This window comes from Coturnix japonica, chromosome 5, assembly GCF_001577835.2.
Source record: "Coturnix japonica isolate 7356 chromosome 5, Coturnix japonica 2.1, whole genome shotgun sequence".
Taxonomy (NCBI): domain Eukaryota; kingdom Metazoa; phylum Chordata; class Aves; order Galliformes; family Phasianidae; genus Coturnix; species Coturnix japonica.
The window spans coordinates 37,199,087-37,220,285 of record NC_029520.1 but is presented as its reverse complement, the minus strand read 5'-3'; positions in this window follow the sequence as shown (position 1 = coordinate 37,220,285).

Below are 21,199 nucleotides of genomic sequence, written 5' to 3'. Positions count from 1 at the left end.
AAATTTCATATTTCTAAACGTAGATTTCTAGTACTGGTAGTAAGGAAGAAAACTTCATAGAAATCGCCTTACAAGTTTGGAAACAAGAAGACAAATAAAAAACTGCAATTTGTCATTTTTTTGTCTTGTTATTGGTTTGCTGATTTTAAATTTCTGAAGTTGCTAGTAACAGCTTTGTGTTTGACTCAGTCCAAAAACAAAGTAAATTCTATCAAGTTTAACATGACAATGGAAACTATAAGCAAATCTTTGCAACTTACTTTAACTTCAACGTGCATGTTTTAATCCCAGTTCAGCTATGTGAAAGTGGAAAAGGCTTCAGCTGTGACATTTGGATTTAGAACCTCTTCCTCCCCTCAAACAGATGGGTTTTTTTAATGCTCAAACCCAGGTTTTCCAGCCTGCTACAGAAACAAGAACTACCTAATAAACAATTCTCAATCTTAACATTTTTTAAGCCATATGGTTTACAAAATCCACTTGTTTATGAATATATTCCCAGGAGGCATTCCATTAGCAAGGGTCATCATACTTCCTCCAAACTGTTGAATCTTCTCCTTTGTACCAACTTGTCCACAAGCTACACATACAAGCAAAGCAAGGAAGCAAGACCTCAGCATACATAATAGTTTTGTTTGGTTTGTTTTTTTTTTTAAAAAAAAAAAGGCATTACCCTTCATCCTCCTTTTCCTGAGCTTTTACTACTGAGTACAGCTTCATATGATATGGAACATTCTTTTGGTCATTTGGGGTCAGCTGTTATATTTTTGCCCCCTCCTAACCTCTTCCCCAGTCCCAGCCTACTCATGTGGCAAGACTGGAAGAGGGAAGCCTTGGTACTGTGAAAGCACTGCTCAACAGCAGTCAATGCACTATTGTCAACAGTCTTAAATCCAAATGTGAAGGAGGGCACTACATTATATTTCTTCTGCAAAGAAAATTAACTTTCTAACTTCATCCCAAGTAAATGAAGTACAAATATGCATAAGGGAAATTTTAAAACCAGTCTAGAGTACTCCCCCCTTTAAGGAGTTAATTTTCTTTGTTTTTATAATGGAACCGCAGGGATCCATCTGTACTCTTCCAGGGTCTGTACTCTTCTAAGGAGAAATGCTCAGAGACATACCTTTATTTTCCAAAACTTATTTAGAGAGGAAGTACAGCAGAGCATTGATAGGATGGTTTCATAAAATAGAAGTAAATGTGGGAAAACCTTTCATTCTTGCAGGTTTGTCTTAGACCAATGTTTCCATTCCTTGGAAATCCTCAAACCAACGTTACTTCTCACTCAACCTAGCTCCTTACCATGACAAGAGCCCAATAAAGTTTAACTTGTCTCCTCTGTACTTCTTTTTCTCTTACATTTTCAGCCTCAGCTGCAAATGCCCTCTATCAGGGGTTCAATGCCAGTTTTAAGCCCAATTGCTTTAAAAGAGCAAAAGGAATGATTTAAGAGTTTCATCATCAGGCTTAACATAATTAGACTCCTTTACTCATTGTCAAGGACAGAAACTACCTTTCATTCTTCTCAGGCAGCTGTAGGACATACTAATGAACTTGCTCTACAGGCAGAATCATTTTGGAAAAAAGCTTCAGAAGAAAAGTATCATCTTCTTTCTTAAAACATGAAACATCTCCTAGCACTTTTCATAGAGCCCGGATTTGTGTTTATAATTTCAGTCAATGTAGTCCTACTACCCATGCCAAAATAACTTTATTTTTATTAACACCACATGTAAGAATTTGAAAATTACCTAGTGATCCACTGAAACAGAGAGCACTATGTAAATGGCTTTGTTATTTACACTATACATAGACCTAGTTTTTAACTCAGACAATTAAATAGGAAGAAAAAGTCAAGGCCCTCACAAGTATGCACTCCAGCATTTGTCAGGATCAATTAAGCACACTAGATCAAAACAGCTGAAGAAACAGAACAAGACTGTTTTTGAAGTGCACCAGATATCCCTACACTGAGTTGACAACTGTGTATGTGCCACTGAGCTTCGCCAAACAAAACCAAAATTGATCCACTGTGGTCACTGATGTGGCTTTAGTCTGCATTTTCTCTAACTTAGATCTTGAGATGAGTTTTCTACCTTTTTCTGAAATTTAAGTGCTGTTTTAAATGCATTGCTTCCACAAATTAGTTGACACTGGAACATCTTATTTATTAAAGAGTCTAGCTTGCTGTACAGCAGTAGTATTTCTACAAACATAAACAAGCAGCTAAAACGATCTTCCAGGAACTAAGTTAATTAGCACAAGTACATTACTGAGTTCTCACAGCAGGGGCCTCGTAGGTAGAACTTACATGGATATAGCCAGCTCAAACAATCTACATAGTTTAAGTAAGCAGTTGCCATAAAGTACTTTTTTCACTACTGCTGAGGTGTAAACCTTAAATCCAAGCTTTTTCAGTACTATTTCCATATGTGTTGTTGCACTGCCCCCAAGTGGTGAACACGCAAAAGAAGAAGGATAAAGATTGTAATGAAGATGTTCAAACAGAGACTAAAAGAAGGAAAAGTAAGAGGCTAAAATAAGCAAGAGTTCTGAATTTCCAATTACAAGTCACATTTCAGGAGCCAATTCCAAAGTAATATGCAGAAATCTGTGTAATTGGAATATCATTTCTACCCATAAACAAACACCAGACTGAGTACCAGTGAGCAATATGTGACAGGCACAAAAGGTTTGTGACCAGATTGCAAATTAAGCCATGCAAATAGATACAGACATATTAATCTGAGTTATTTGAAGGCCTATATTCATAGATTTATTTTTTTCTTTTTCCCAGAGGAAGAATGTGGTTAACTTCAACGAGTAAATTACCAGATTCTGAAAAAGTGCTCCACAGTACACAGTGCTCAAAAGGCACAAATAGCTGCAAATGTGTCCTTCTTGCCTTCTTTTGAGTTAGTTTAGTTCTAGCCATACGCAGTTAGCTGAAAGGCAAGAATTTGGCCATCGAATAAATTAAAATTAGTGACTCATTTATGTCAGTAGTTTTAATTAACCTGAGGATGCAGTGCCCAGTCCAACTTAGAATGTGTAAAAAAGGTTTTTTTTACTCCATCTTCCCAGTGTAAATCCCAAAGATTTTCTAAGAGAACTGCAGGTACCATAAGAGGAATGCTGCTGAATTCTTGGCCAACTGCAGCCCTAGGCAACGTTCTACCTTAAGACAATGCAAATACTGCACAGCTGGCACTAAACAGACAACCAGAAGGGAAATTCCTGGGTAGACAAAGTCCTCAGTATTCACACTGTCAAGCCTTTGGGGATGGTAGGAAAGTTATGACATATTGAGAGATTAATAACATAATATTTATTCCCCCAACAGCCTTTAGTCAATGAATTTCAGGCATGAGCTTTAGATAAATGGCACAGAAATTAGACTGATCTATCCTTTTAAAAAGCACATCACCACCAAATGGTGTTATCCATGTTTTATGAGTCCAAATGTGCATCGTATGTTACTGAGCATGCTTCCTGTCAACTCAGGTTCAAAGGAAGACTGTCATATTTTGGCAGCTGGTTGCAGATTGTGTGAAGCCACACAACAGGAGAAATGCTGTTGTGTGCTGCATTCTCCGCAATGACTGCTAACTAGCTGACTAGCAAACTCCATCTCTTATGGTCTGTTTTAGAAGACCAAAGTTTACCGCTTGTAAACACATTCTAGAAAGACAATAGCATTCCAGAGGTCAATGCTTTCAAAACATCTGTGATGATCTATTGATCTATGTCTAATGATTTACAATGATACAGAGAAAACTTTTCAGAAAACCAAAGATATCCATCCCACAGATTTCGAATGACATCTTTCCTTTGATGGACTAACTAGAAACACAGATGGTAGGGCTCACTCAGCTTAACTAATACAATATTGAACTGGCCAGAGGGATGCATAGTTGATACTTCTCCCAATCATTATCTGTCCCATATATAAGTTTATAATCCACTTGTGAGTTTGGTTCTAGGTACTTCAGAGATTTTATTTCATTATAAGTGGTTTTGCAATAGCCAAAAACTTGCCCAAAGTAGTACCTTTTCACTTAATAGGAGAGGTGGCTGATCAGCAGAAATTAATGCTACAATGAATCTGCACCTAACAGAAAACACCTGGGAAATTTGAGAAGGGGAGATGTCAACAGTCAGTAGGAGGATTAGCGACAATGCTACAACCACCATCAGTCCTTTAAAAGCAGCAGTAGCTGACTATTGTCTGGGACCTTGACAGCCTAGGAAACAAACTGGCCAGTAGATCAGCTCGCTTCTGAATTTGTTTAAATCCAAAGTAACCTTAAACCTTGTAGTTATGAAGTAGACAATGAAAAAAAAAAAAAAAAAAAAAAAAAAAAAAAAAAAAAAAAAAAACAGATCCGTGTTTAATGCATGGGCAAATGCTCCTGGAAACTTCAGCTTTTCTTCTAAGAATTTCCAGCTGAGCAGAATCCACTTACCATTGGATTTCTGCAGTGAAAGCTCCTCCTGTCTGTGCAGCCCAGTCAACAGAAGGATGGATTAACCTTCAGTTTCTCTGGTATTAAGTGCCCTCCACCTCTAAACTACCTGAAGTCTTTGACATCTGTCAATCTGAGCAGGGCATCCCTCCTCCAGCCCTTTAGACAGACCTCACTCCAATCCTTCAGCTAGAGATCAAAGGTAACTCAAGATACAAGTTCCCCGATGCTCACTTTTAATATAAGAATGTACACTAGTAATAAAAAGCACTGACAAACCATCCATAATTTCACTGTGAAATTAATTAAGGTGCTTTCAATCAGACTGAAGTGATTTCCAGTTATTTTATGCTACTCATTTAACTCAAAATATTTCAACAGGAAGATTAGTTATGAAGTACTAAAGGCACAGAGTCAATAAGTAGTTTCTTCCAGTTTTCCACCCACTAGATGGTTATTATTCTTAGTAGCGCATTCACAGACAGAAAGCACTTTTCTTCCTATTACTTGATACAGCATGCGGCCTTTTCGACTTCTATTATAACCTATCCCCAGCCATGAAACTAGCATATTTCTATACATCAAGTTCCTCCTCCATTCACCGAAGCAGCAACAATGCTTTTAAAAGGGAACAAAATTAATTTCCAGGGAGGCTGCTGTAGCTGGATTTTTATTCTTGTGCTGTCTCACAAATCCAGAGTTATTTTAAGAGCATTAAATATTTCTCTACAGAAATTACAGGTCTTCAAATGAAAAGATGACATAAATGGTGGGTACAGTTTTCCGTTCTTACTTCTTGTTGCATATAAACTTTATTTGCAATCATGGCACAGTTGCAAAAGCACACAAGATGATTCAATACAGCTTCCACAATATGGTGGAACAGGATGAGCTACCTCATATTTCCTCATTACTAATTGCTGAACAGCTCAGTTCTTAAGAGATTAAAGGGAGCATCTGATAGCAATGCTCATCATGTCACCACAAGATCCCAACTAGCAACTGTGTCAGATGACCTCAACCAATGATGACATGATACATGATATACCACTGTGACATCCTGCAGAGACACTGCTCAATTATCGTGACTTGGTAGTAGCACACTTGTGCCATAACAGCATACCATCACCAGGCACATGGGAGCACAAATATCCACAACATGTTCAGATACTGAAGGGTACAAAGAGAGATGCCAAAACCAGGTTTCCTGCACAGTGTCCCACTTCAGATGTTAGCCACAGAAACTACAGATATGAGTTATGATACAGGTTTCATATCATCTAATATTAAATACCTAAATTAAAAGGTTAGTCCCTTCACTGTGCAGAGATATGAACACAAGCATTGATGAGACAATTTTCAGCTGTAAATCAAATGGCATTGCACTTGCTCCCCTTTGAAAGAGCCCAGGTTCTAAGAAATCTGGGGAAACTAGTCTAAGATAAACATTCAGACTTAGAGTCCAGTATTTGACATGTCACAATGATTTAAATAAACACCTGCAAGACAGTAATGCATGGGGCACACAAGGACACACTGAAAGCACACAAGTATTTGGCAGGTGTAAGTTAACTCAAATCCACTGACATCAGGGGAGCTTTGCTGGTTTCAACCTGTCAAAGAACTACAGCAAAGCCAATTTGATCCTTCTTCACCTCCTGCAACAGGCAGTCTCCCAGGAAGGGTATATTCAAACAGTAATTAAAGATTAACATTCAAATGTAACAAAACAACTAAAGATAAGTTGGTGCTACAGTTGCTGGTATAGCACTTCCTTCATTTTGACACCCTCTCTTCACAACCAAATGTTAACAGTGTGGAAATCTTTATAAAATGCATTTTTAACTGTGTGTAGATGCATCTCACCAACCTTACTGAAAGACTGACTTAATTATCTTTCTATTTTCCTCCTAAAAAGGAACTTCATCATGTTTACAAGTTTTAAAAGTACATCTACCAAATTAGTTGGTGTTCTTTTATTTTTATTTTTTTTAATCAAAATAAAGTTTTGTGGGCAGTATTTTTAAAATACAGTGTTCCTCTTTCCTTTAAGCTGCAGTTGAGAATTATCAAAAACTCCCATAAGACTACATGAAAATGATGAACAGAAATAAAACCAAGCCAAGTCTTCCAGCTCTGCCAAGAATTAAACACACAGATCCATCAGCAGGAGAGCTTGCTTTAGTAACAAAATCTGTCTCAGTGCGTACCTAAAAGGTTTTCTAAGGCCCCAGATTAAAGTTTAAAGGCCACTGGATAAACCTCAAGACAGGGACAGCTCCCACAGGAAAAAAAAAAAGGAAAAAAAAAAAAAAAAAAAAAAAAGCCATAGGAATTCACAGAAAGAGGGAGGAAATCATTTCTTTTAGTAACAACTATAATAGTAATAGTACCTATTTTTAATGGTTCTCCCTCACTAGGGATCTCGACATGCTCTGCAAATTATATACGCACTAATTTAAGGTTCATTTAATGATGAAATTCAGCCATCTCTGAGACACTGTCTTTTGCAGTTGTGCTATACTAAACTACGTTGTAATATGACAAAAAATATTAATTTAAAATCACAAGGGAAGTTTGGCAAAACAGTTGGAGAGAACATGTGGGCTTAAAAAACTCTCCATTGAGAAATACCATGGAATATTTAACAACATGGAATGATCAGGATTTCCTTCTTGTAAAACAGAAGAAGGCGGCACATACAGCCACCTCCATTTATCATTTATCAGCCACATTAAAACAAACTAGGTAGGCAGTTAATGAGTGGCTAAAAGGAATATGCTTACATACTGTATGTGAATAGCAGCCACCTAGAAGGTATGCAAAAGGTACAGGCACAACTTTCACTGGAAGCAGATTTATCAGGAGGTAGATGGCTCAGCCCTTTAATGTTGTTCAGCAACATCTTTATGCAAAACATTGACCGATTTAAAAAAAACACATATGCTCAGGAAATACCAAGTAAAATTGAAACTAGAAGTAAACAGAATAAAGAATTTTAAAAATCCCGTGTTGCATTTGAAACAGCCTTATGTTCTTCCCAGATCAGAAATTTGAGCCTAACATCTAAGTTAAAAATACTGCTTGTTGTCTTTTTGCAGCTCCCATCACCAGCTCCCATTCCACCACAGCCCCATCCCCCACAAAAAAAAACACCCACACACCTACACCCACCCTTTGGGAAGAATATTTATTTGGATTCAATTTACACTGTGGCCAGAAGCAAATGACACTTATGCCAGAACTGACAAGCTAGTACCCCCCCAAACATGATTTTAAAAATGCTTCATTTATTTTAATAAAAAATAGCTAAAGCAAGCAAGACAGAACTGCATTTTCCTTTTAACCTTCTCTCATAGCTCAGACAGCCTCTGATCACATGAGGTTTGCAAGTCATCTGAACACATTAGCATGCAACTATTTAATAACACTACAGTGATCAAGTGTCTGAAGTTATCTTACAGCCAGTTTAGTGAATGTCTAACACAAAATGAGCTAAATTAACAGTGGAGACACAATGGCTCTATTATGGAAATAATATTACAGCCATTTCTCTTAATAGTAATCTCCTGTCAAAGAGATGCCTATAGATATTATATAATTGCTTAGCACTGAAAATTGGCCACATTGTTGTCATCCCCAGAAGACTTGACTGCAAAATGAATGGACCAAGGAGAACTAACAACCCGTTAAAGCTCATAAATAGTCATCTGGAGAAGGCACTGTCTGGAGAAGCAGGGAAAGGAGATTTTCAATCCCCCTGCTGCAGATAAGATAGAAAGTAACACAAGTTCATAAACTTAAGAAGAAAACAGATATAACTTTTAGCTTGAGAAGTTCAGTGAATATTAGGAATAGTTTCTTCACCAGAAGAGTGTAGAATAAGAGAGGCAATCCATAAAAATGGTGGACTCCGAGCTGCATTTAGGCCAGACCACAGATGACCTTGTCTAACTCTGAAAGTAATCCTAATCCCAGGGGTAGTCTGGATATGATTACCTTAAAACATCAACTTCCAGTCAACTTTCCTAGGATTTTTGACTTGCTATGTGGACACAACTCAAGCCAAGATCTAAGCGCAACTGGAAATCGTTACAGCTATTCTTATAAACAAAGCCTCAGGCATCTCATACAAAGATCCAACAATACCCTGGGCAGATACTTTCATCAACAGCTGCTCTTTTTCCAGAAGATGATTATAATTTTATCCTTCACCGATCAGAACATGTTCTAAGTGAAGAATTGAGATTATACCTATCACACACCTTTACTAATATATGAAGGTATTTTAAACATTCAGATTAGAGGGAAAGCCTAGCACATCTCAGTTTCTTCCAGCTAGCACCAGCTTGTAGTTGGTTACCAATACACAGTGAATCTTAGTAGACAAGGCAAGGTCAGTAAAATAAAACTGTTTTCTTCTTTCTCTATTAGAACTGTCGTAGTTTAACTTTGTGGAGAAAAAAATCTGCTTCAAAAGCCTTTCATGCTTATGAATGCACTTTTTTGTTCCTGTCTTTTAACTATAATTTTCTAACAAGCTTTTGTAGGTGGAAGAAATACCTATTCAAGGATAAATGACACATACAAACTGACAAAGCTTTCTTGAAGAACTATGCAACTGCAACCTTTCCACCCAGCCCATCACTGATAAAGAACATTCTATATCTTTTAAAAATGTTTGTGCATATGCCAGGTATGCTATGTAAACACACATTTATCAAATCTCTTGTAGTCACTGTGTAATTTGCTCTGCTGACTAAGCATAATTTAAATTAGCTAGTGAGAATCCTAAGAAATGGAGTAGGTGGCTCTCTTTCAGATTGCTTGTTTGATTTTTGTTTTTAAACCATGGCCAACCATAGCCAAGGATAAAAACAATCTTTAAAAAAGGAGTTATGTGTATTTATCCAGGGATTGCTCTGGACACCAAAACTTCTATTCAACTTTCTACATATATTACATTATTTTTATTTCGATAGTAGAAAATAAATACTAAGACAGTATGCTTCCCCAGTTCTTCATGGGTTTTCCAGCTTGCAGGGTTCATTCAGCTTAATTTCTTTCAGATATCGTAGAATGGCCTGGGTTGAAAAGGGCCACAATGACTATCTAGTTTCAACTCCCCAGCTATGTGCAAGATCACCAATCACTAGACCAGGCTGCCCAGTCCCTGAATGCCTCCAGGGATGGGGCATCCACAGACACCCTGGACAACACAGCTTTATAACACAGCTTTCTAGGAATTATACTTAGGCATGTTTTTTTATCAAGATAAAGTTAAAATATTAAACAATTTTAAGTGACGACAGCACCATCACATTTGCTAATCAACTATCTGAAGGTATTCTCTCACTCAATTATTACATTGCTTTTATTATTTTTTCATTAATTTCTTAGAGGAGAGACTGAAAAAAGTCCCATACTTGGATTTATTTTTTTCTTCTCAAACTCAGTTACTTGTCAACTCAGTCAAATTCCAGACTTCCATTCACACCACTTTAATAAAGATTGACATTGAGATGGTTATAGACTTTAAATTCTTTGTTACTTTATTCCTTTTCACAAGTTTCTTATAAAGCTTGCTTAGGTATACCCACCATGTTCCACTCCTACACGTACTGTGTCTTGATAAAGTTTTCTACTGTAATATTCAGTTGATTCAAATTATCCTGTAATAATGCAGTAGAATTCTAGCTGCTTTGTTATTAAGTAGACTAATCATATTGCTTGCTATTAAATAATTTTTATTTCAGAATGCTGTTAAAATGCTGAATATAGAAGTAAAAAGATTCCTGAAATCTTTTCAGAAAGACTCTCTGCTTTCTTCCCAAGAATCTTTTCAGAGCTGCCAAGACAACAGATTTTAAACCATCTAGTACATAACCTCTTAGTTCCAAGTTTTCTGTTGTTTTTTTTTCCTCAGTCAAGATGTTAGTGTGATAAGACAAATGCCTTTGAAAAATTCAAGTACACTATAATTATTCTGCTGTCTTTATTAGCCAGAGATGTTATCTTGTCAAGAGATGACAGTTTTGTTTGACAGGCCACATTTCCATAAAACCATCTTGACTGACAATAATATGCTCTTTGTCTCTAACCTTTCCTTGATGACATCCAAACTGTTCTGTTCTGCTGCCAAGACTCATGTGACAGTAGCTGTTCTCTTGTGTTTGGGATAGTCTTACCATACTTCTAAACAGCGGGATTATAATAGCTATCCTGTACTGTTACGGAGCTTTCCCATTCTGCAAATCTCTTTAAAATTGAGTTAGAGGCTCAATGAACTTGCATGTTATTTAATAAATTTCTTCCATCAGTAATACCATAGGAGGGTTAAAAACGAGAGCAGAAACTGCTGCTAAACACACCGATCTATTCTGTATCACTATTTATAATTTCAGTATGAGTTCAGCAATAGATAAAATCATCTCAGGGTGAGGAGGTATTGTTTCTAACCTCAGAATGCCACCTTGCTATTAATCCTACTAGCCTTTCCCATTCACCTTCTTTCTTGCAGGGACAAAGTCTAAATTAAATTAGACACAGAAATTTACTCATGTAAGCTTTATCTTGAAAACACAAAAAAGAGACAGTAAATTGTCTGAACAACTACGTGCATGGAAGAAATTGAGCTTCCTTGAAAATGAATCAAATGAGAAAGCAAACAAATTTAGGGAACAGTTTCTTCAGTGTTTTTCACTTGACTCACCCTTCAAATGTTGCAGTTTCTTTTTATACATATGAGATACGGGCAAATACATAGACCTAGAAGCCGACCGTTTCTTTTAAAATGTAAAAATAGAACTGATGCCTATGAGAAACAGCCAAAGACACATTTAAGAGAAGCAAAAAAAAAAAAAGTTCATCTTAGATAATAACCTCCCTGATGCACTCCCCATTTCCTAGTTTTAAAACACACAAGGCATACAGGGAGTTAAAATACCCTTTCCAACACTAAATAAAATGAAAGGCATACTCTGAGCTGTAGCTCATCCAAAAGGACACTAATGTCAGGCAGAGATGGACAGACATAGAGCTGTCTTCATTCTCACTTGATTAGATTCTTGCCTTAGGGTTGGTGACTTTCTACTGCCTAAAGCTTTCTCCATGTTGTTCCCTTGAGGAGTGGGAGGAGATGGTGGAGAGGCATCCACACCTCTCCCAGTATGCTCAGTGCTGTATGCGCTTAGCTGTGCATATGCCAGGGACATGAAGCATATGGCCTGGGGGTTGGCGGTGTCCCGCTTAACAGATGTCTGCAATACATTCTGTCATAAAAAGCCTTTTCTGGAGGCTAGTTAGTTGTGTTTTACTAGACAATTCTCGGTATCTGGTTGAAAAAGACTGCCTGATAAAGTTATTCACCTTAACTGAAATACCAGAAATACTTGTGCAGCTTTTCACATCCAGGAAGATGAAAATAAGAGGCTTTGCTACTCTTTGGAATTAAGTCTGCACCTCGCAGATAGACTGCAAGGAGGCAGACTACTAGCTGTCACACGACGTGACAACTCTTCCAAAAGCAGCTATGCAGCTTTGTTTTTTCAAACTAAGGAATCAGAAAGGAAACACAGTCAGACTTTAAAGACAAAAACTCCATCCTGTACATCATTACTCCAAGCACCTTAAAGTGAATACATCAGGATGAATGCATCCATGCAAGCATGGTTTGTCAGCATACACATCCCAGTGGTGTATCTTGTGAGCTATCCAAAAATCCACTGCAAAATAATCTTGTATCTTTGTCCAGACGGGGCTTCTTGGATTACTCCAGCAAAAACACTATCTTTTCAACCACAGTAAACCAGGATTTCCCTCCTGTTCCTCTGAAACAATTGGTGCCAGGTTCAGAATCACTTCCTTGTGTCTGCACTATAGAAGAATCTACATTTTAAAAACCTTGATTTTTCAGCAGTTCCACAATACAGTTTTAAGTATCCCAGTGGACAAATCTTCCTATCTCCTCGGGAAGCTATTCAATAGTCTAACACATTCCACCATCTATTTAGGATTCAGCACTCTGCAGATCAAATTTTAATCATATTAAAAACAAGTGTATAATTCTCCAGACACTTCACAGTAACCTTAATAAATTTTTTTATCCCCTTCTGTGAAATGAATCACTTGATTTCTCAGACTTTCTCTACTGTGTTACCATTTAAATATAACTTCTGTGAGTGTAATAAGCACATACAAAAAGATCCATATTAACAAAACTATTTTTTCTTCACTTGCTGCTTAGTCTTTAGCAACAATTTTATTGGGCCTGATTCAGCAAAAGAACACAAGAGCATATTCTTCCTAAAGTTCATACCAATGAACCACTAAAATAATCACGCCACATGTTCTCCTCTAAAGTCAATGCATAGATGACTACAAATAACAGACACACTGACCTGTGTCAACCAAATATCACAAATGTTTGCTAGCCACGCAGATTACCCACACAATGAAGATTTTAGATATTTGTAATCCTCTGTTCAAATTCTGAAGGATAGATGGCAATGCCCAGAGATACATAAATCCTTAATCCCCTCCAGCCCATGAGAACTTTCTGGTCTACAAGAGCAATCTTTGAACAGCCTTTGTCTTCTGATTGTTCAACTGTTCCTCTTCACACAATCATGTAACCATGGCACGACAGCAAAGGTTGATTGTTTCAGGAGAATACAGCAACGTGACACCTATTTTCAGAACTTTAATATGATTTTAAACATTTCTGTCATAGTCTTATGAGCAGACTGTTAAATTTTCCTATCAGAAAAAAATGACAAACCACAAACAAACTGAGCTCCCACAGTAACTGGGATTACTAAAGAAGGGAATAAAGTGGTTGGTTTTTTGTTCTGGATAAAACTTAGAAAGTGGTCTGCAATTGATACATTTTTACTAAAAACAAAAATGCTAAAAAAGAGAAAAAAGGGATGATTGCTGGTGTGTGGGTAGCTTTACCCACACTCAGAAAAGGAAAAAGAATGTAATAATAAAGTAATGCCCATACTTACACTTTCCAAGAAGGGAAAGATGCATGATAGTGTTCACATTGATATCACAGAAATGTAAGTGAGCCAACAGTATAGGATCAGACAATTTTATTTGACAAGGCAGTGAACACTTACGTATGAGATCACTAATTAGAGGAGATAGGTGAACAATTCACAATAAATAATTCAATCCCCAGATGTAGCTCTTTCAATAACCAAATTGCCCACAAAGATCATACCAGTTTTACAGATGTTCATTATTTGCAATTATCCAGGCAAGTATTTCTAGCCCACACCAGTTCAAGTGCTGCCTTAAACACTCAAAATACACTGTGATAACCCTAACTAACTAAACCCCAACAAGTCAGCTGTTGGTGCTGCTACTGCTTAGCTGCAGAAGCTAACCATTCTGCAGGACTACAAATTTCTGCCAGTACTGTCTTAGGACGTATGGGTCTGATGTTATTTCCATCCAAACCTTTGCACAAAAGGAACTGTTCTTTCTGTATACTTTGCAAGTATACTATGAACTTGTCACAAGATTTTAATGTAAGGTTTTAGTCACTTTTTTTTTGCAGGGGGAGGAGAGCATGGAGAGAGGGGAGTTGTATGGGGTTTCTTATCTGTTTGCATGTTCGTTACTTATTTGTTTCCTTTAAAACACAGGAGATAAATATGGAATGGTGGAAGAATTTAGGGGACAGAGATGAAATGTATAGAAACAGTCCTTCTCATCCTACCTGCTTCGCCTCTTTCCTCTACTCTTCAAACTTCAATTATTCTTTTGCTGAAATAGCATCTAAAAAGCTAAACCCAGGCACGATGCAAGTAATTTGATGTATATTCACTATAGCTCACATAAATACCTCATTCTACTCACATAAAGCTGCAGCTTAGAAGGATTTATGTTATACTTCAAAAAAAAAGTGTTACAAAAGTGTTACTGAGGTCATGTTTCAGAATTTTTACAAAAACGTTAATATATATATATATATTGAGAAATATTGAAACTGTTGTGTGTATATTCCCTCCCTTCCTCCCCCCCTTCTTTCTCTATGGTCAGGTTCACGGATCCTTACTGGAAACAATGAGTAATTTAAGAGCTTGGCACTTTTTCCTAGAACCTCAAAAGGTTATGCCAAATCAACACAATTGCCTTTTCCAGAAGCAGATCACAAAATTCATGAAAGCAAATTGTTTGTTGCTAAAGACAACTTGTTTGTTGTTAGTGACACACTTAATAAGTAGGGAAGAAGAATCATGTGAAGCTGCTGAAAACAGAGAAACTGAAAATAAGTTTCCTAAGACACACGTTTCAAATGTGGCGCTTTTTTGCTATGGCAGTTACTTGTTTTCAAAGTTCTGAAAAAAATAACTCCACTTGGCCTCAATAATGATGATGCGGTAAACTACCAGATGCACTTGGAGGTGAGTAAAGACTAGCTTAGTCTGTCAGGAAATAGCAAACATAGCTACTTTATGCTTCATGCTACTGCACTAGCATAATGACACTACCAGAGTCAGCTAGTTGAGAGCTCTGCTAGACATACCTTGGTCTTTACGTATTCAAAACAATACCATCACAGCTAAAATTCAAGGTGCTTCTCTGTCAGACTAACAGGTAAACAAAGAAGCAGTGCATAGGCAATACAAAGCGCTTTGGACATTCTTCTTAAGATGATAAATGTTGAAATTCTGCAGATTAAAAAAGACAATTCACTCTGACATTTCTGAGCTTGTAATTTCCTCAGCTAACAAGAGAAAAAAGATACCTTTTAGCAACTAATTCCATCAAAAAGTGGGAACAATTGCCTATTTTAGCAGGGAGGAGGGGACCGTTGTCTCAGATTTATTCTTTCTACAATTTTCCCACACCTACAGCATATTTGTGCAAGTTAATTTTCTAATCCTGTCACAAAGCACTCATTCTTGTCAACACATTGACAGTTAATGTGCGCTCCCCAACTTTCAGTCCACATTATCTAAAAGGATCTAGTATAAGTAATATGCAATACATATAATATCTATTTGGTATGATCGAATGGAAAATAATTGCCAGTAGAAAATGAACAAAACAAATGCACAAAAGTAACCTGAAAATAATGATGGAAATTCTCTATAAATTAAGTAACACCAGTAAGCAATCTTAAATTCAGACTCAGAACAGGGAGCAGTTGGAATACAGTAATGCTGATGTGAGATTTGTTTCACGTAGGCCTCTTAAACCAAATGATGTTAAATGGTTAAATTGTCCTGAGCTAGATTCATATCAGTGATCTCTAATTAAGAAGAGCTATATCCCATGACTAAAATTCCAAGGCAACTGCTTTCATTCTCACTGCTCTCATTATCACTGTGCTTGGTGCTTTCCATTCTGGAAAATCTCTCTCACTATTTTCACCATAAACTTCTAAAATTTTTAGCAGCTCTAACAGGAATGAACAAGGTTATTCATCATTCACAAACATTCTATTTGTCAAGCATTCTTGTTGATTTTTTTCTTGGCCAAAATGCATCAACAGGAGTGCTTCCATTTGTGCAATTCTCCGCATGCACCTGAATTACACTTATTATATATAAGAAAAATTCTATAAAATTGTTTTATATTATTCACTCCATTTCTGCTTGTTCAAGTAAGAAGCTCACATTTTAGTAGGTAGTAATAGTAAATAATCCTGTAATTTCACATACTAATCAATTTTGTTTTTCATTATTTGTCCACATGCTTAATGTTGCAAGAAACTGGGAAAGATGTTTTTCTTTCTCCGTGAAAGGGGAAAAACAACACCCTCCCCTCCTTCCCCCATATTTCCCTCAGATGCATCTATTACAGCAAAGTCTCAGTAATTCAAAATTCCACCACAAGTGTGGCATGAGTCAAAAGCAGACTGCTGCAAGAAGTGGCATTAACTGCAGAATCGGTTCGTCACAGCATCTGTGCACACACTATAGCTGGAAAAAAATAACCAAAAATGCTTACACAATTAACTTAGCATGGAGCTCCACACTGTTTTTCAAAAAAAAAAGCAAAACATACAAACCTTTTAGTATGCACATTTTCTTTTAAGGAAAAAATACATAAGCTTTTTCCCCAGCAAGTACTGTGTACCTTAGGTGCTGATCCATTTGTGCCCTCACAATATGCTCACTTGAGCTGTCAGTAAGCTACTAAGAACATAAGGAAACTTCACATAAAGAACTCTAATCATTACAAAACTGGTAGCCTTAACCACTAACATCAAGCCTGAGTTGCATCTCCAGCAATCCTGAAAGACCAGTTTTAAAACCCAGTTTTAAAGTAAGCCTTAGCAACAGTTAGTCTGGAATACATTGCATTTTTCAGTAAGTTCCTATTGAAGGTCAGTCTGACTGGATTTTTTAAAAGTCAAGGCAAAGAAAAACCAAAGAACCACAAAAGAACAAACTCTATTGTCTCTCTGCCACAAATACTAACATGTTTCAGAAGTAAAACAAAGGCAGCTAAATCATGCTTAGGAATTGGGCTAAGACTGCATCGTGCTTGCCTTCATTACAAGAAAACAGTTATTACTTCACAACTTTTTGTGGCAGACTATACACAATGCTATGTTTTCTACTGTACTGAAGCAATTAATTTTGCACTGTTATCTACTTCCATTGTGGTGTTTACCTAAGGATCCTTATTATTAAAGTATCTGAATATTGCTCCTCTACTAAATTTTTGTCAGTTGGACAGCTGAAGTTTTGACAGATTAAGACAGATTTCTCAAAAAGCAGACACTGAATCAGAAAAGCTTTGTCTTTTTCTTAAATTAAATACTTTGCATAAGTGGAAGTGCTCCTTGCTGAAATTTAAACAATAGTCTTTAGATCGTCCTGAACACTACTGAAAACAGACTGGCACTAAAAGATTCACAAGATCATAAATACAGACAATGAAAACTCACACTGCTCACTCAACACCTCCAAAACCACCAGATGTTCAGAAAACACGGTGAACTACAGAACACTTTCTCTCCCTCTCCCCAGCAGATTTCTGATTCCACTGACTATTTGAATGCTTGTAAAAACATTACCAAAACAATCTCACCTCAGACATTATCTGCTCTCCAGACTCAGCTAGGCGACTCAAAGCTGATGCCACAGCACCATCTAGTGAGTGACAACTGCTTTTAACTACTTGAAGGGGAAAAAGGACAACTCATCGTTAGCAAGCAGGCATGCCATGTCACAGCTCCAGTGGATGGCAAAGAATATATGCTAAAGATAATGGAAAATGCATTCAAGTTGTATTTGTGGTGGCCCATTTCCATAGCTTTTAGAAGTTCCTTGTTATCTGAAATTGGGTATTTTAGGTTAAGAAAAAGAAAAGAACTTAGAGCTAACACTCTGTAATTCAGTACAAATCTAATTTACAGCTCAGCAAAGTTTATTTAAATCGTCAAGATTCTACTTCACTGTTTAGAATATGCACTGCTGAGAATAGATCAATTACTAATCTTCTGGTGACATATGGCAGAAGAAACAGCAAAGGCAGCTTTCTGCTCCAATGAAAATTCCTCTTAAACCTTGAACCTCCTCCTGTAGAACAAACATATGCAGTTTACAGCTGAGCATATTCATGTTGGTAACTTGAACACTGAGTTTCATCAGAATGGTTTTCTGCATTCTGGATTATTGAGCTTCACAGACAAAAAACAAAATCGTGACCAATGAAAACTGATCTCCAGTGCAACTATCCTGAGAGAATACTAGCTAGCAAAAGAAACAAACAAAAACAAAACAAAACAAAAACCTAATATAAAACTCACAGTCACACAGAGGGGGAAAAAACACAGTGCAAAATTAAATCAAACTTATTTCCCCCCTATCTCTTTACAAGCACAGCAGCAAACCTTTTCCAAGAAAATGAAATATCAGCCACTTTTGACCCAAACCTGTGTAACCACTTTAGTATAAGGACACTACAGGTCATGTTTACACGGTAGAACACAGTGTTACTACAGTACAGTTAGGTACCTTCCAGACCTCTGCTGGCTGTAATTTGTTTTAGGAGAGACTACACATTATTAGATGATAACTGAACTCCTTAGAACGCACGAGACAGAATATACGGGGTGAAAATGATTCTCTGGCATAATTCTGTCCTAGTCTGATGTAACATGACCATTACAGAAAGTATGTCCTATTAAAAAGGACAGGCAACATGTACAAACTAATATTTCTCAGTCATTTTCTTGGTAGGGTAGGGGAACAATTGTGAATATCCAGTAAGCAACAGAATCTGTGTATTGTTTATTTTATTCCAACACAAATAGAAGTCTATTCAACGAACAAAATCTTTCTGTACTTCATCCTAGAGATACTGTATTTCTTTTGCTGCAATATGAAAGCAATTTGTGGGGTGGCAGACAGGATACTTAGCTTTAGTTAACACTTTATAGAATGATCTCTTTGTCTATCAAGACTGCATTGATATCAAGATGTAGGAGGAATAATCTCAGAATAAGATAAAAAAAAAAAGCTCTGCAGAGTGCTGTGGAAAATCATGAGGAAAGATCCTTCAAGGCTTAATCAGGCAATTAACGGTTGCAAGAATGGTTACTGATGAAGAGGAAGATTAATATCCCTTCTTCCAATTATTCTTTCCAGTTAGGACCACAATACACCTTCTTACACACAGGAAGGACATCATTATTAACCTGTAATAACCTGGCACCTTTTATTGAGAAAAAAAATACATGATCCAGAGAATTTGGCTCAAAATTTTCTGTCCCTTTTTCACCAAAAGTTCAGATTCCAGTTCATTCTTAAATATGAGAATCTGAAAACATTAATTGCATATCATAAATCTGCAGCTGCTGGAGGCCTTTGAGGGAAATAGCACGCGCATTTTCTTTTTTTCTGAAGTTCCTAACCACAACAGCTGTAATGCCAGTTTTGAAAACATTATGAATCATCCCAGAGAACCAAAAAACAAGTAATAAGGATACCACAATTATGTTTTTAGAGCATTGTTATTTTAAGCTGTGGTTGTGCATTTATCGCAGCTTCTCTCACCAAAAGCCAATCTGAGCACTTCATACAGGATCTGCAAAAAATCATGTATATCTATATTCCAATGAATGGAAAAACAAAAACATACATACTGTGTTGGGTTTGTTTAAAATAAATAAATAAATAAAAGTTATCTACTGCAATCTGTAGAATCTGAAGTTGAGGCTTTGCACTTGTTTCACTGCCCACAGCTTGGATTATCACTCTGATTTTTTCCAAAAATGAAAAGTGAAGCTGAGTTATTCCCTCAGTTTTTCTGTCCTGGAGGCAGTTACAACACTGATCGCAGCTTTCACCTGCACAAAGACCAAAGCACTGCCAATGCAACCGTCTACCACAAGAAAGTTATCATAAAAGTCATCACTGTGAAGGCAAATACTTACTGAGAAACACAGCTGCTATAGCACACAATACAAACAAAAACAGCTGAAGCCCTTCATCTTCATACTCACAGTAATCAAATTCTTTTGGATAGTTTATACCTAACATGTGAGCGCTTTCAGCCCCTTGCCTCTAACCTCACCTGATGTTTTAAGATATTTTACTGGTTTTATTTGTTGCTTCTAAGAACAGCATAGAATTAGTGGGATAGAAAATAGTAATCTCAAAATGTTGATGCATTTCAGTGTTGAAGTCATTCATGTAGCCAATGGCAAACTTTCTTTTTAGTTAAATCACACTAAACACACAGGCTTCAAGGAAAACAGATGAGAGGAATAAATTCAACACACCTATTTTTCTGTTTCTACTGCTTGTGAGTTGAAGATGTTCTACTCAGCTACAGATAGTTCAACTCATAACTGGCTGAAATAACCATGGAAATCCTCCATTTTCTTGTCTATTTAAAGTGGACATTAAAAGAAAAAAAAAAGATTGCACATCCTTACTACATGCCTTCAGCTGAACTAGCTAACCTGTTTTCAGACTGATTTACCACTAACCCTTAGATCCTGTGAGAAACTAAGGGCAAGTACAGAACTTAAAGGATAGAACTGAGCAGGCTTATCTCCCTGAGAATATAAGAACATGCCAAGAACTGTGCAAGTTCAAGGAGGTGAACATCCTGTCCTCAGCAATGGCTTGAAGAAAAATAGTTTAAGGAATAGAATACTAGAAGGAAAGTTTCTTTTGGCCCTTCTCAGCTTTCTAGAAACAGTTAAATGGGGACAATTGATGGCAGAGACCAGATGAATATTATCAAGTTAAACAGTTCTACAGACATGTTCTTCATAAGCATTTTCATACTTTGTCATAAGAACATACAGAAGAATTTTCTACTAAACTACATTCCACTCTGAGTGAAAAAGATATCCCCTTCTCTCCTTTTAAATCATCATTTCTTCATATGCCTCCTGAGTTGCTATGTTAGAAATGGTGAGTAATCATTCTCTACACAACTTCTTACCACTTGTAATTTTATAAATCATTACAAGATTTTTTTAATAGCCCCTTTCCTGAGATAAAAAGTTCCAGACCTCACACTGAAGTTGTTTCATCTTTCTGAACACCCTCAAAACCTGTGTAGCTTATACAAATGCTATTACACCCTTTCCAAGATATGGTGAATAGAGCTCTGCAAAGAGTCACTTAGCCTTCTCTTTCTCTCCCATTAGATTTTTTTGTTAAAAAAAAGAAGTATGCAAAACTGTCTCTGTAGCCTGAGCAGTATACAGTGAGAATGAAGTCACTTAAGTTTGTATCAGATTA